Source organism: Jaculus jaculus, chromosome 1 (assembly GCF_020740685.1).
Source record: "Jaculus jaculus isolate mJacJac1 chromosome 1, mJacJac1.mat.Y.cur, whole genome shotgun sequence".
Taxonomy (NCBI): Eukaryota; Metazoa; Chordata; class Mammalia; order Rodentia; family Dipodidae; genus Jaculus; species Jaculus jaculus.
Window position 1 is genome coordinate 105626491 of NC_059102.1, and position 15880 is coordinate 105642370.

At 47.3% G+C, this 15880-nt stretch overlaps 1 protein-coding gene across 3 annotated transcripts in view; it reads left to right on the forward strand.

Moving 5' to 3' along the window:
- The first annotated feature begins 6432 nt into the window (after positions 1–6432).
- Melk (maternal embryonic leucine zipper kinase) overlaps positions 6433–15880 on the forward strand; it is a 101490-nt gene continuing 92042 nt past the window's right edge. For all 3 annotated transcript variants that reach the window (XM_045141583.1, XM_045141584.1, XM_045141585.1), the window contains exons 1-2: positions 6433–6575; positions 10663–10827. The gene's annotated coding sequence lies outside the window, so the exon portion shown is untranslated. The remainder of the gene's footprint in view (positions 6576–10662; positions 10828–15880) is intronic.

Consider the following 15880-nt stretch of genomic DNA (forward strand, 5'->3'; position numbering starts at 1 on the left):
ATAAGATAAGGGCTGGAGAGATGGCTTAGTGGTTAAGCACTTGCCTGTGAAGCCTAAGAACTCCAGTTCGAGGCTGGATTCCCTAGGACCCACATAAGCCAGATGTATAAGGTGGCGCATGCATCTGGAGTTTGTTTGCAATGTCTGGAGGCCCTGTTGTGCCCATTCTCTCTCTGTCTGTCACTCTCAAATAAATAAATAAAAATAAACAAAAAATTTACAAAAACATAAAATATAAAAAAAATAAAGAAAACCACAAAGAGAGGATTCTCCACTGGTTGAGGCGCTACAGGTTGTCTGGGAGAGGCCGGGCCCTTCCTCCCTGGAAAAGAAGAACTGGATAACCATGGCCAGGAAAGAATTATGGGGGCCTCACTGGGCAAATTGTGTTCTGCCCAGCCTGTCAGAACTCAGAGAAGTTCACTTCCCCAGGTCAACCGACCCTGGGGTGCCTTCAGTTGAAAAGCTCGTGTCCCCCTGACAACATGGGCACAGTGCCCGGCTGGCTATTTGTGCTGCTGCATCTGGGCTGCGGACAGGAACTTCAGTCACTCACAGGTGTGCCCTACCGAGGAGGTGGGGAACCCTGGTTACCCCCCAACACCTGTGCGATGTGTCATAGGCTGACAGTGTGTCTAAGGTGTGATCCACCAACGACTCAGCTCAAGTGATGGGTGCCTGTCATACCTGCCCTTTGGGGGACTCAGTTCCCACTCCTCCCAGGCTGGGTGTTGGGTGTCATGTCTGCTTTTGCAGTGCTGGTGCACGCCCTTCCTTCCTTTCTTTTTTCTTCCTTCCTTCCTTCTATTTTTTTTTCAAAGTAGGGTCTCACTAGCTCAGGCTGACGTGGAATTCACTATGCAGTCTTAGGGTGACCTTGAACTCATACGATCCTCCTACTCCTGCCTTCCCAGAGCTGGGATTAAAGGCATGTGCCACCATGCCCAGCTTGGATCCTGTGTCTCTGCAGCACAGCTAAGGCTGAGGAAAGAGCATGGCACTCCTAGGATGAAGTAGGTTAGAAGGCTTCAATACTCCTCCAACACACACACACACACACACACACACACACACACACACCCTCTAAGCTCCCTGCGCCTATACCAAGAACAGTGAGTCTGGTCTCTCCATTGGCTGCACAGTGTCCCCATCTACCAATATTGTGCAAGAAACCTGTTCCTAGTATTCCTCAGCTCAACAAAATAGACAAAGTGCCAAGACTCCCTGGGCAAGTGGGGCGAGAGAGGCGGCTGGCATGGGATAGAAAGGAAAGAGGGAGTGTAGGCTGCAGAAGCAGAGCGCTGTCCTTGGCTATACGGGAGTGAGGGTTGACGTACCCCCTATAGCAGGCTGAGAACCTCCTTCTCTTTCCTTCCTTTTCTCACTATTCTTGTTCCAGGATCTCTTGTAGATCATGCTGGCCTTGAAATAACCCTTCTGTCTCTACCTCCCAAGTGATAGGATTACAGGTATGTGCTACCACATCAGGCTGAGAATGTCGTGTTTTTTTTTTTTTTCAATGAAGCTGGCTTTTATTATGAAACAACATCAGAAAAGTACACAAAAATTTATTACAGCATTATCAAATATCATTACCTAGAAGAAAGACATGGCAGAGTGTAGTGGACAGCTTTAGCCGCTGAGATGAACTCCAAAAGCGGGATTTATTGAAGAGAGAGAAGTTCCATAATGGCAGCAGAGCAGGAGCTGGCCCGCTTCCACAGGTCCAAGCAGAGAGAGAAAAACCACACCACCCCACACCAGCAGGCGCACTTAGGAACTCCAGGCAAAGCTCAGGCACTTTGCAACTCTTTAGACTGGAATTCCAAATCCACCCCCACACCTCAGGGCTGGACCCTTGTGTCCTCCCAGTGACACCTCCTCTGGCCAGGTGGCTACAGATCTAAGTTACAAGCTTTTGATACACTCCTGAATTAATGGGTGCCATCTATTCAAACCAGGGCACAAAGGCACCCTTACATTATGTCTTCCCCCAGTCACTGTCTATCCCTCCAAAAGTATTGTTCTAACTTTTATGCAAGTCTCATTGCTTTTATTCATAATTTGATCACATAAGAATGCATCTGTAAAGTTTTTTTGTGTGACATCATGCATCAGTAACATATTATTAGATGTGTTTGTTGGCCACTCGCATATTTTCCTTTCAAACCAGGCAAGGTGGCACTCACGAGTCTGAGGCAGATGGACTACAAGTTTAAAGACAGCCTGTATTGCATAGCAATCTGGGGCAAGGGAGTTTAGGGGGAAGTTTTCAAGGGTTACAAGATTATTTGACTATAGAAAGATTAGCTATCTGGGTGTGGCAGAACACACCATTAGTCCCAGCACTTGGGAGGCTGAGGTAGAATCACTGTGAGTTTGAGGTCTGTCTGGGCTACAGTGAAACCCTGGAGAATGTCATTCTTTAAAAATTTTTCACTGTGCATGGTGGTGTACTCCCACAATCCTACTACTCAGAAGACTGAGACAGGAAATGTGATGAAAGTGGCCCAACTGCTGACCAAAGACGCCCACTTTCCATCTTTTTCTGATACTCCACCAGTTACCCTTTCCATAGGCAATCAGAGCTATGCTTATTTCATGTGTGTATCTGTCTAGAGGTATTTATTTTGTATATTACTGTTTTTTAATATATTATTTTTTGAGAGAGATAGAAAAAGAGGGGGAGAGAGAGAGAGAGAGAGAGAAAGAGAGAGAGAGAGGGGATGGGCACACCAGGGCCTCCAGCCACTGCAAATGAACTCCAGAAGCATGCGCCACCTTATGCATCTGGTTTACGTGAGTATTAGGGGATTGAACCTTAGGCTTCGCAGGCAAATGCCTTAATCACTGATCCATCTCTCCAGTCCTACTTTTGTTTTCTTTACAAAAATCATAGAATAGCTGGGCGTGGTGGCGCACATCTTTAATCCCAGCACTAGGGAGGCAGAGGTAGGAGGATTGCCATGAGTTCAAGGCCACCCTGAGACTACATAGTGAATTCCAGGTCAGCCTGAGCTAGAGTGAAACCATACCTCAAAAAAACAAAAAATAAAACAAAACAAAATCATAGAATATTCTCAGACTTCATTAACACCCTCTGTGGCTTTCTGAGGATTTCCGTGATGGCAGCTGTACAGAACCCTTGTCTGTAGTTAGGAGAGAGCCCCTATGAAAGCCAGCATGGGACTGGGTGTGAAGGACTCAGGAACCAGATGGACTCCATGACAGGCTTCAGAGTCCTCAGTAGGCCTAAGTTTCTGTTTCTCAGCAAGATCTAAGTTTTATATCTTCTGGTAAGGATGGGCTTATCAGATACTGGAAACTGATCATGCCATACATTCCTGAAGTCATAAAGTTCAATTCCCCTAGCTCCAGCCCGCCGACCTTGCCATAAGGGTAGGCTTAACAGTTAAACCGGTTATGCCATACATTATGCCATACAGTCCTGAAGTCATGAGACATTCCTGTAGTCATGGACGAGCTCAATTCCCTTAGCTCCAGCCCGCCAACTTTGCCCGCCAAAATCCTAAACCAAACAGAAAAGTATACTATTTAAATCAACCAATCATGTACCCATCCCTTCTTCTATGTTCAAATCCCTATAAAAACCCTACCCACCCACTACTCGGGGCTCTTGTACAGACCCACTGCATTGGTGAAGTCAAGAGACCAAGCTTAACCCCGAATTAAAGCTCCTTGTCCTTGCATACGTGTTTGGTTCTCCTTGGTGGTCACTGGGGGTGCCGAGCACTGGGCATAACAGGTGACGAGAGGCGTTTTCCTGCTCACTCACCTCCAGAGGAAGCAGAAAATATGAGGAGGGAACTGGGTCTGACCATGACACTCTTTTGTTCACAGTGACATGCAGTGCCTCCCCTGCAGAGCAGAAACTAGAGAAGTGACTATGAAAGAGATGAAGTAGAGGCAGGCAGCGTGGGAGGGGGGAGAAGGTAATAAGGATAGAAAGAGGAAGGAGAGGAAAACTAGACATGCTACTTAGCACACAGTGTAAACCGTGTGTCTCCTGTCGATCGCCTGGCTCACTGTGAGCTTTGGGTTCCTCTCCTTCCTGGACCAGTGTAATCAGAGGCTACCCTCTAGGGGTGGTTACTGCTGGCAGGCCCTGGTGTCCCAGACAGGAAGTCAGGCATCTATGCTCTGTGTTGAAGGGGTCTTCACCGCTGACATAGCCGCCCACCAAACGCAAAGGCAGAAAACAACGTGTCAACTTAAGCACAAGACTCACTCAACGTGGTCCGAGAGGCACAGCTCCCTTAATTTTTTTTTTTTTTTGGTTTTTCGTGGTAGGGTCTCACTCTGGTCCAGGCTGACCTGGAATTAACTCTGTAGTCTCAGGGTGGCCTTGAACTCATGGCGATCCTCCTACCTCTGCCTCCCGAGTGCTGGGATTAAAGGCGTGCGCCACCACGCCCGGCCTTAATTTGTTTTTTAAAAACATTTTATTTATTCATTTGAGAGGGGGGGAAGGAGGGAGGGAGAAAGAGAAAGAAAGAATGGGCATGCCACAGCCTCCAGCCACTGCAAACAAACTCCAGATGCATGTGCCTCCTTGTGCATCTGTCTCACATGGGTCCTAGAGAATCGAACTGGGATCCTTTGGCTTTGCAGGCAAACACTTTAACTGCTAAGCCATCTCTCTAGCCCCTTAAAATATTTTTGAGAGGGATACACACACACACATATATAGAGAGAGTAAGAGATGAATCATGGGTATGCCAGGGCCTCCTGCTGCTGCTGAAAACAAATTCCCATCTGTCACTTTGTGTATCTGGCTTTATGTGGGTACTGGGGAATAGAACTCAGGCCGTCAGACATTGAAAACAAGCACCTTTAGCCTCTGAGCCATCTCTTCAGTCCATTAATTTACTTTTATTTTGCCCGTGTGGTGTGTATGGTGCATGCATGTGTGTTCAGATTCATTTGGGGAGTCCAGAGGGGAACACACATGTCTTTTTCTATTGCTTATCATGGAATTCCTTTGAACTCCTATCCCAGAGGTTCTCTGGTCTCTGCTGTCCACAGGCCTGGGGTTATGGTATGTGTGACCATGCCCAGAAGCTTATGGAATGAAGAGTAATGGAGCTCAGGGCAAATGAAGCCAACTCAGGCCCTCACCAGACACACTGAGCCATCTTCCTAGGCCCCTACTCTTCCTTTACCTACTTTCCTTCCTCCCTCCCTCCCTTCCTTCTTTCTTTCTTCCTCCCACCCTCTCCTCCTCCCTCCCTCCATCCTCCCCTTGCTTTCTTTTTTTTGTTTGGCAGTCTCATTTAGTCCAGACTGGTGTTGAATTTGCCATGTAGTCAAGTCTTGAAGGGTTAATAGCTTTCCCTGAAAACTAGAAGGAACTAAAGTATTAATAAACTATCCCTAAGGCCAGTAGGCAATAAAGAAACTTCAGAACAGCCTTGACAGGCCTGTGTACTCCCCAATGATAAACTAAACTTCCCTTAGCCCAGAAAACCTTGAGGGAACAGAAACCCTCTGGTGGGATATCCTCCTAGACAATTTTGCTAAAAATGCTTATTCTGAGTAAAGACACAAATAACTATAGTTCCTTATCTACTTCCTTGGACCTACAGCTGGTCCAGTCTGTTTTTCTTAGGATCCTCCTTATAAGCTTATACCCCAGCCTGGCCCAGTGCCTCAGCCTTCAATTTAAAGGAAGGTTACTGCGCCTCGCTGTTTCTCTCAATAAACAGTCTGTAGAGAGATCAAGTCCCATGTTCTCTCTTGCTTTTCTCTTACACTTTCCTTACAAGTCTGAGTTCTGTGTCTAATCAATCCTTAGAAAGACAAGAAAGTTGCGCCTCAGGACATTCCACACGTGGATTCCCCCGGCAAAAAAATCCTCCCACTCCCTTCAGAGGTATGCAACTCCAACTAGATGCGGGAGGCCTGAGGTTCCCGGTCAGCAATCCAATCACCAGTCATGAGTGCAAACCCGAGTGAGCGCCAAGAAGCGCCCCCAAGACCCCAACTGACTGGTATTGGAGCTTGAATTCAGCCCGCTCCCCACGCTTGCCAACCCCGCCCCCAGTCACGCAGGGGCCGACCCTGGACGCACGAACCAGCCCTGGCTCCTCCAGTCCAGACCCCGCGGCGCACGCACCAGCCCTGGCCCCGCCCCCTCCGCGCACGCACCAGCCCTGGCTCCGCCCACCGCTCCCCGCCCCCTCGGCGCACGCACTAGTCCTGGCTCCCGCCCCCCAGCGCAAGCACCAGCCCTGGCTCCGCCCACCGCCCCTCCCCGCCCCCTCGGCGCACACACCAGTCCTGGCCCCGCCCCCTCTGCGCACGCACCAGCCCTGGCTCCGCCCCCTCCCCCTCCCCGCCCCCTCGGAGCACGCACCAGCCCTGGCCCCGCCTCCCAGAGCTCCGCTCGTGGCTTCGGGGCGCCGCGCCTCTTCCGGCCCGGGAGGTTTGAGTCTCTTGGCGCGCGGAAGTCTCCAGAACTTTGCGACCCGAAAGATTCCCAGGGACAGCTTGCGCCTGCGGCTTCGCTGGGGTCCTGTGTCCGGCGCCGCTCCGCCCGGCCCTCTGCCTCACAGGTCAGTTCTCCCGCCTGCCCTGAGCAGTCGCGGGCGAGGCCGGCGTGTGCGCCGAGTGGTCTCGGGCAGCGGGCGCTGGAACTGGGCTTTCTCCTGCGTCCTTGGAGGCGGCGTTCCCCGAGACCCGGCCCCGGCCCACGATCCCTGGTCCCTCCGTGAGATTCTAGTTTTTCCGACCACGGGTTTTCTCCTCTGTGACGATGATAGGTGGTGGTGGCTTTAAGACAGGCTCTCTTGTGGTCCAGGTTGGTCTCGAACTCGCGTTGTGGCCCAGACTAGCCTTGAACTCTCTATCTTCTCTCTTCAATCTGCTCAGTACTGGGAATGCAGGCGGGAGCCACTGTGTCCCTCTCACGGCGTCGCTGAGGTTCGGTAGAACATTTGACATCCGCGAAGCCTGTGATAAATATGAATTCCCAATCCTGTTTCAGTGACCCTAACTGTGTCCGGGAAAGAAATTCCAAGAAGGATTTTGAGTTACTTATATTCCTACAACTCAGTTTACTGAGATATATCATTTAATAGGGAAACTGTGATCTCCCCTTTTCTCAGAATCTAGATTTTCTCCTTACACCTCAGAGGAAATGGCTTCAGAGGCTCACGTTATAAGGATGCATGAAAGGCTGTAGCAGTAAAGGGAGCAGCAAGGTTACAGCTGTCAGGCAGGCTGGAGCGAGATAGTAGTAATTGTTCTTGCTTGCCTTTGGTGTGATTAGTGTAGTCGGGAGAGGGAACGGGTAGCAGAGGTGACTGAATAATTCCTACCTTTTGTTCAGGTTTTGATTTCTGTTTATTACTGGGTGTGGGAGAAATCAGAAAAGCCTTATTTTACCTTCATGGGTACTAGTGGATCTGTCCTTCCTGCATAACTACTGTGGATCAACTGGATGGGCAGATTTATTTCTAATTGCCTTTAGGAATGAATGCCTCATCGTTGGTTTTCCCAGAAATCTTTGCAAGGGAAGACAGTACTGTGCTGAGCTGTACTCAGGCCACCTTCTAAGCCATTTTATATTCTCCTTTGACATTGCTATTAGGAAGAAGACAGGACAAGATAACTGCGTTTTAAACTTTTTTTTTTTCATTTCTTCTTTTTTTTTTAAATTTTTATTAACATTTTCCATGATTATAAAGTATATCCCATGGTAATTCCCTCCCTCCCCACCCCCACACTTTCCCATTTGAAATTCCATTCTCCATCATATTACCTCCCCATTACAATCATTGTAATTACATATATACAATATCAACCTATTAAGTATCCTCCTCCCTTCCTTTCTCCACCCTTTATGTCTCCTTTTCAACTTACTGGCCTCTGCTACTAAGTATTTTCATTCTCACACAGAAGCCCAGTCATCTGTAGCTAGGATCCACATATGAGAGAGAACATGTGGCGCTTGGCTTTCTGGGCCTGGGTTACCTGACTTAGTATAATCCTTTCCAGGTCCATCCATTTTTCTGCAAATATCATAACTTCATTTTTCTTTACCGCTGAGTATAACTCCATTGTATAAATGTACCACATCTTCATTATCCACTCATCTGTTGAGGGACATCTAGTTTTAACAATATATTTTTACTTATTTACTTGAGAGAGAGACAGAGTATGGACATTACAGGTCTTTGTGCCACTGCACATGAACTCCATACACATGAATCACTCTGCATTTGGCTTTAGGTGGATAGTGGGGGACTTGAACCCAGGCTGTTAGGATTTGCTAGCAAGGGCCTTTAACCACTGAGCAATCTCTCCAACCCTAAGTTTAATATATACATGTATATTAATTTTTAAATTTTTACTTATTTAATTGCAAGTGACAGGAAGAGAGTGAGAGTGTGTGCTCAGGAGAGAGACGGGGGGGGGGGGGGGGGGGGGGGGGAGAGGGAGGATGAATATGGGAGCGCCAGGGCCTCCAGCCACTGCAAATGAACTCCAGATGCATGTGCCACCTTGTGCATCTGGCTTATGTGGGTACTGGGGAATTGAGCATCACACCCAGGGTCCTTAGGCTTCACAGGCAAGCGCTTAACCACTAAGCCATCTCTCTAGCCCTAAAAAAATATTTTTATTTATTGATTTGTAAGGAGAGAAGGCGAATGAGAACAGGCCTGACTGGGCCTCTTGCCACTGCAAATGGACTCCATATGCATCCGCCACTTGGTGCATCTGGCTTTATGTTGTGGGTACTGGGGAATCAAACCCAGGCTGTCAGGCTTTACACTCCAGTGTCTTTAACTGCTGAGCCATTTCTCCAGCCCCAGCCTAAAGTTTTTATTGACAGCTTCCATTCATATATACAACGTACCCCAATCATAATCCCTTCCCATCACCCTCTTTTGTCCTTCCTCTTAGCCCCCCTCCACTGAACTGCTCCTTTCAACTAGTCCCTCTTCTCTTTTGAGGTCTTCATTTTGTTGTGTTTTGTTTTAACTTTTATTTTGCAGGTCTTGTACAGGTAACATCAACCTCTGTGAGGTGATGAATGCAACTGCCACTTTGTGTCTGGAAGACAGTATTTAAAAACACTCCTCTCCTTTGGCTCTTACATCATTTCTACCACCAACTTCTGCAATGGCCCCTGAGTCTTGGAGGGTGTAATAAGATGTCTTCATGCTAAACACTGTCATTTCTCAGCCCTTTGATGAATTTTGAGTCTCTCTTATTACCACCATCTGAAGAGCAAAGCTTCTCTAGCCAAAAGTGAGAGTAGTATTAACATATGAACATAAAATGTATTTTGTAGGAAGTGATAACATGGCCCAAATAACACAATGCTTTTTAATAACCTGCCCTCAGTTTGTTTCTACTAAGCTTAAGCAAAAATCTCCTTCAGGTAACTAACCAACTCCTTGTTTCCTCAGAGAACTTTCAGATTTCAGCTTCATATTCTCCAATTTCTTCTATTTATAATCACACCCAGAAAGACACTCAAGTGTCTGACTGGGGTCTCCTTTCTTGTTCATAGTTGATATGTCTCCCATACTGACTGATAATATAGTTAACTTCTCCAATCACAAATCTGTGTTTTTTTTTTTTTACACTATTTTATTTATTTATTTGAGTGAGAGAGAGGCAAAGAGGTAGGGGTGGGGGGAGAGAATGGGCACTCCAGGGTCTCTAGCCACTACAAATGAACTCCAGATACATGTGCCACCATGTATATCTGGCTTTCGTGGGTCCTGGGGAATTGAACATGGGTCCTTAGGTTTCACAGGCAAGCGCCTTAACTGCTAAGCCATCTCTCCAGCACCCCCCCCCCACTTTTTAAAATCTTTTATTATTATTATTGAGGTAGAGTCTCACTGTAGGCCAGGCTGACCTGGAATTCACTATGTAGTCTCAGGCTGGCTTTGAACTCACAGCAATCCTTCTACCTCTCCCTCCCAGTGCTGGGATTAAAGGTATGCACGGCTACACCTGGACCAAATCTGTGCTCTTGATAAACAGGACACCTAAGAATATTTAGAACCAGCTTTGTATCCACAACATGTAGAAGTAAAGTACAAGTTGTTATTAGGAGATGAAAGTATTAATTTCCAAATACAGTGACTAAAAATCATGTTCCTTGTCTATGACAGAAAGAATAATCTATGTTCATATTAGTATCCTGAAAGATTTGAGGATAGAGGGTTGACAGAGAAAAGGAGGTGCATTGTTTTATTTTTACCTTGGTTTATGTCAGTCCACTTATATGAACTTAAAAAAAGTTTAAAAGTTGCTGGGAGTGGTGGCGCACGCCTTTAATCCCAGCACTCGGGTGTTGGGCCTTGAGAAGCCCGGATGTGAGGCCTAGTGGAACTTCATGAGCCTAGCTAAAGTTTGGGGACCTGTCTCTGGCCAGCTGACTCAGCAGGGCACCAAATTGCCTCTGGCCTGCTACTTCTGCAAAGAAGTTAGAGTTCCTGTGCGTGCTTAGAACCAATCATTTCAAAAGATTTCAAAAGTCGTGATATGCTATTGGCCCTTACACTGCATCCTTTCCTGAGATCCCTGCCTTCGTTCTCAGAATTATATAGGCAACTGCCTGTAACAATAAACTGAGATCCTGCTTCTCCTGACTCAGTGTGGTTTTTCTCTGGTGACTAGGAGAGGTTCTGAGTTGACGACACTCACCATCCTGCTCAGCCCAGGAAGAGACCAGCGAGACCGGCTCTCCTACAGCCCTACCTGCCGGTGAGCCCGGCAGACTGGCGCCCAACGTGTGAGGCATCTCTCCGACGGAAGAACACTGACGGGCCAATCGGTCTGCGGGTGAGTGTACCCCCATAAATTATGAGTCGGTCTTCATATCTAATGTGCTGACCTTTGCTTCTACAACCTGTACTTGCTTGTCAGCATATCTTCGTTCCCTTTCTCTTTCCTTTCACTTTTGGTTCGCTGGCAAGCTGCATCTGTGGCTTTTGTATTTCTGAACGGGTCAGACATCCCTGGCGGACACACCGTGTGGACAGACTTGGAGGAGACTCAAAGCATATTGCCCCCTCATTTGAGGGCTCTGTCCCGGAAGACGAAGCAAATCTGCTGGGGAGACCTGCTCCCATCTGCACCTTGTTTGGTATCATTGAACTGTTCCCTAAGGACACAGACTCGTCTGGCCGTCACGGATCTAAATCTGAACTTAATTCTACAGCATGTTTACCTATCTTTTTGGTCCTTGTGTGTGTATTGTACTCGTGTGTCTATGGGTTGCTATTGCCCTAATTTTATGGACATTTCTCTCTCGACTTTATAATATGGGACAATCTACCTCTAAATCCAATCCTGCCTTAGAATCTCTCAGGGCACTCCTAAAGAGTAGAGGGCTTGATTTGACTGATAATCAGGCTCAACAGACCTGGGATTGCCTTCTTAAGCTGGCGCCATGGCTGCCAGAAGGAAATCTCTTTGATTGGGACACTTGGGATAGGGTAGAGGCCCTTGTTCATCGGGCACATGTGGAGAAGGGTCAGAAACCCCCCTTAGGGGTCCTCCCTACGATCTCGGCCCTTAAGGGCTGCTTCCCTCCACGACCAGCCAAACAAAAACAAAAGACAGAGGAAAAAGGAAAAGATAGTATACAGCCTGATTTGGCTACTATGATCTGCGCATTACAGTTAAATTCTAAAAAACTAACATGTTTTGGGTGCGGGGGCGAGGGCCATTTTAAAAAGGAGTGCCCCAACAAGACAAAGCCTCCCCCACCCTCTGGGGGGATGACCAACCCCCCTTGCACCCACTGCCCTAAATGCAAGAAGGGGTTTCATTGGGCTAGGGCGTGTCGGTCGAAGTTTGACATACAGGGAAAGCCTTTAAACTCCTCCCGGGGCCACCCCCAGCCCCGTTAAATAAAGGGAAAGAGACCATCAGAGCCCATTGGACTGTCCCTCTGGTCCCTGGCCTTAGACCCAGAATTACTCTTTAAGTTACCAAGTAGCTGATTGTATCATTAAAGGAAGGGAAACTGCCATTAGACGACTTTGGTATTGAGCCTCACTCCATCATTACCACATATAAGATAACTGATTTCAGTTGGCTCCAAAGAAATAATATAAGAGTCGCTATGGCACTTGAAGGGTTCCTGGGTACCATAGACTGCCATTATGGCCCTTATAAGTGGATGAGCTCCTTCTCTAGGCTGGAGTGGAGACCCCCCAGGCTTTTCCTACCTCAACCCAATCATGACTTCCTCATTGCCTTTACAGATGGGGGATGCTGGAGGCTTCCCTGGTAGTGTATCCCCCCCATTAAATTAGGGGTCAAACCTGAGCCCATCAAGCTTATCTCTCAGGAAATAGAGGGATCAGCACAGTACAAAGAGCTTTTTGCAGTTGTTCTGGCCCTGGATACCATTCAAGAGCCGTTCAACTTATTTTCTGACTGCCTGTATGTGGCAAATCTATTGCCCAATCTCATTGAAGCTCACATTAGACTTGATTCCAGCCCTATATCCCCCTTAATGATCCAGACTCACACCCTACTCAAACAGAGAGTCCACCTTATCTTCATACAACACCTTCGAGGCCATCAAAACTTACCAGGTTTCCTGTCCGAAGGAAACAGCTTGGCTGATCAATTGGCCTCTGCAGCTCACTGTCACACTGTCTCAGAGGCTATTCAATTTCATTCACTAACCCACACCAACTGGAGAGGCCTTAAACAAAAATTCCCCCAAATGCCAAATAAAGATCTTAAAAAGATTATTAGGACATGCAAGTCTTGCCAACCCTTCCTCCAGGTTCCCCACCTTCCAGGAGTAACCCTCAGGCCTTCACCCCAACCATCTTTGGCAAATAGATATTATTCATTATTCCCCCTTTGGAAAACTTAAATATATCTTCTTGTCAGATGATACTTTCTCCCATGCCTTTTGGGCATCAGCACATGCCTGGGAAAAATCTAAACGTGCTATTAGCCATATGCTTCAATGCTTTGCCACCCTTGGACTACCTGACCAAATTAAAACATAATGGCCCCTGCTTTGGAAGCAAGGCCTTTGCAGATTTTTCTCCAGACCTGGAAAATCTCACATTCTACAGGCATCCCATACAACCCCTGGGGCCAGGCTATTGTTGAAAGATATAATCAGACTCTCAAGTCTCAATTACAAAAACAAAAGGGGGAATCCTTACCCCCACACAACCAACTAAAAAAGGCATTACCCTAATATTTTAAATTTTTCTAAAGAAGATAAACAATTATCCCCTTTACAAAAACATTGGTCCTCATCCGTTACCTACAGTTCTATCTGGGTAAGATGGAGGGACCCATTGGCTGGGCCCTGGAGAGGACCAGACTCGGTCCACATAGCAGGAAGAGGGTTTGGATGTGTCTTTCCTCAAGATGAAAAAAGACCCATTTGGGTACCAGCGAGAGACCTAAAATATTTGTCCCAACAAGGGGATGTTGACAATCACTTCTCCAGGGAGTGCTTCTCCCCCCCGCCCAGGACTATTCCTAAAATGGTCTTCACCCTGCTAAACCAAACAACTCCCTCCCTTGTGGAGGATTGCTGGCTTTGCCTCTGATCTGGGCCTCCCCGGCTGCTTGTAGTAATCACCAATAATACAAATACAGTTGCCCATGTGACCTTAAAAAATAGCTCAGCCACCTTCCCCATCCCCGTCCAGCTTTTCCCAATGTCTCCTTCTGGAACTTGAATTTGGGCTCCACCTTCCCCTAATAATTCCAGTATAGATGTGGGATACATTCATCCTTCCTTCTGTACTTTTAACCCAACTGAACCCAGTGCTCAAAGCTGCCCGCTTTCTGGAATGGTTTGTGGAAGCAGTATGGCCTATGACTTTCTGCCTACCAATTGGATGGGCCTTTGTGCCCCAGCCACCTTAATCCCATATGAAGATATCATTCCTGGAAATGAGGCCCTCCCTCTGCCCTCTTTTGATTATATTGGAGGGAGACCTAAGAGAGCTGTACAAATGATACCTTTACTCATTGGGATGGGAATAACCACAGGCATGGCCACCAGAACATCTGGGATGGGTATGGCAGTTCTTCTCCACTGAAAGCTCTCTCTCCAGTTGATAGTGACATAAAAGCCGTGTCTAACACTATCCTTGATCTCCAACAACAGCTAGGTTCCCTGGCTGAGGTAGTCCTACAAAACAGGAGGGGACTAGACCTACCAACGGCCGAAAAGGGAGGCATATGCTTGTTTTTACAGGAAAAATGCTGCTTTTATGCCAATAAATCGGGAATTGTCCAGGACAAGATTAAGAGGCTCCAGGAAGACTTGGAGAGGAGGCGGCAGGACCTCCAGGACAACCCGCTGTGGACAGGCTTACATGGCTTCTTACCCTACCTTCCCCCTCTACTTGGGCCCCTCCTTCTCACTGTCGGGCCTTGTTAATTAATAAGATTACCCAATTTATTCACCAACGGCTAGAGGCAATAAAACTTCATCAGGTCACAATACATTATCTTAGGCTTTCTACTCAGGAGACAAGTTCCTCTTATGACTGACTGTCCTCATATGAGTGTCCCTCCTCTGCCCTCCATCTGACCAATGGTGGGTAAGATCTTAGACAGGCTGGGACAACCTAAGACAGGTCATGGAGTGGATTCTCAACAATCTGGATACATGGTAGGTACCCAGTGATGGGTAAGATCCCCAGAGGGGGACAACCTAAGACAGGGGCCATGTTTTCCACTGTGCTTACAAAAACAAAAGGGGGAGATGTTGGGCTTTGAGAGGCCCGGATGCAAGGCCTAGTGGAACTTTGTGAGCCTAGCTAAAGTTTGGGGACCTGTCTCTGGCCAGCTTTGACTCAGCAGGGTGCCAAATTGCCTCTGGCCTGCTACTTCTGCAAGAAAGTTAGAGTTCCTGCACGCGCTTAGAACCAGTCATTTCAAAAGTCGTGATGTGCTATTGGCCCTCACACCTCATCCTTTCCTGAGATTCCTGCCTTCATTCTCAACATTATATAGACATCTGCCTGTAACAATAAAGTGAGTTCCTGCTTCGACAAGACTCCCGACTCTGTGGTTTTTCTCCGGTGACTAGGAGAGGTTCTGAGCCATAGACACTCATCCTCCTTAACCCCTTGGGAGGAATCAGTGGGCCTGGTCCTTCCTCAGCACTACCTGCTGGGGGAGCCCGGCACTCGGGAGGCAGAGGTAGGAGGATTGCTGTGAGTTCGAGGCCACCCTGAGACTCCATAGTGAATTCCAGGTCAGGCTGGGCTAGAGTGAGACCCTACCTTGAAAAACCAAAAAAAAAAAAAAAAAGAGAGAAAAAAAGTTTAAATGTTACTTGGGAGAAGTCTAAAAAGTTAATTATGAGGTGGTACTGGTGGTATGGCATAGGCACTCTTGTGAGTCAAAAGCTGTGCGGGGGGGGGGGGGGTTGCTGGAGGGATGGCTTAGCGGTTAAGGTGTTTGCCTGCAAGGCCAAAGGACCTAGGTTTGATTCCCAGGACCACGTTAGCCAGATGCACAAGGGGGTGCGTGTGTCTGGAGTTCATTTGCAGTGGCTGGAGTCCCTAGCATGCCCATTCTTTCTCTCTCTGCTCTTTCTCTGTCAAATAAATTAATAAAATATTTAAAAGAAAAAGATGAGCTGGGGTTACAGATTTATGCCACCTCCCCTGCCTTGCTAGTTTACTTTTTATAGCAGATTGCACCATGCACCATGTCTTGGTCTTTGTTCTTTTTCTTTTTCTTTTTTTTTTTAAACCTTTTGATTTTTTTTGTTTTGTTGTGTTTTTCAAGGTAAGGTCTTGCTCTAGTCTAGGCTTACCTGGAATTCACTACGTAGTTTCAGGGTGGTCTTGAACTCATGGTGATCCTTCAACCTCTGCCTCCTGAG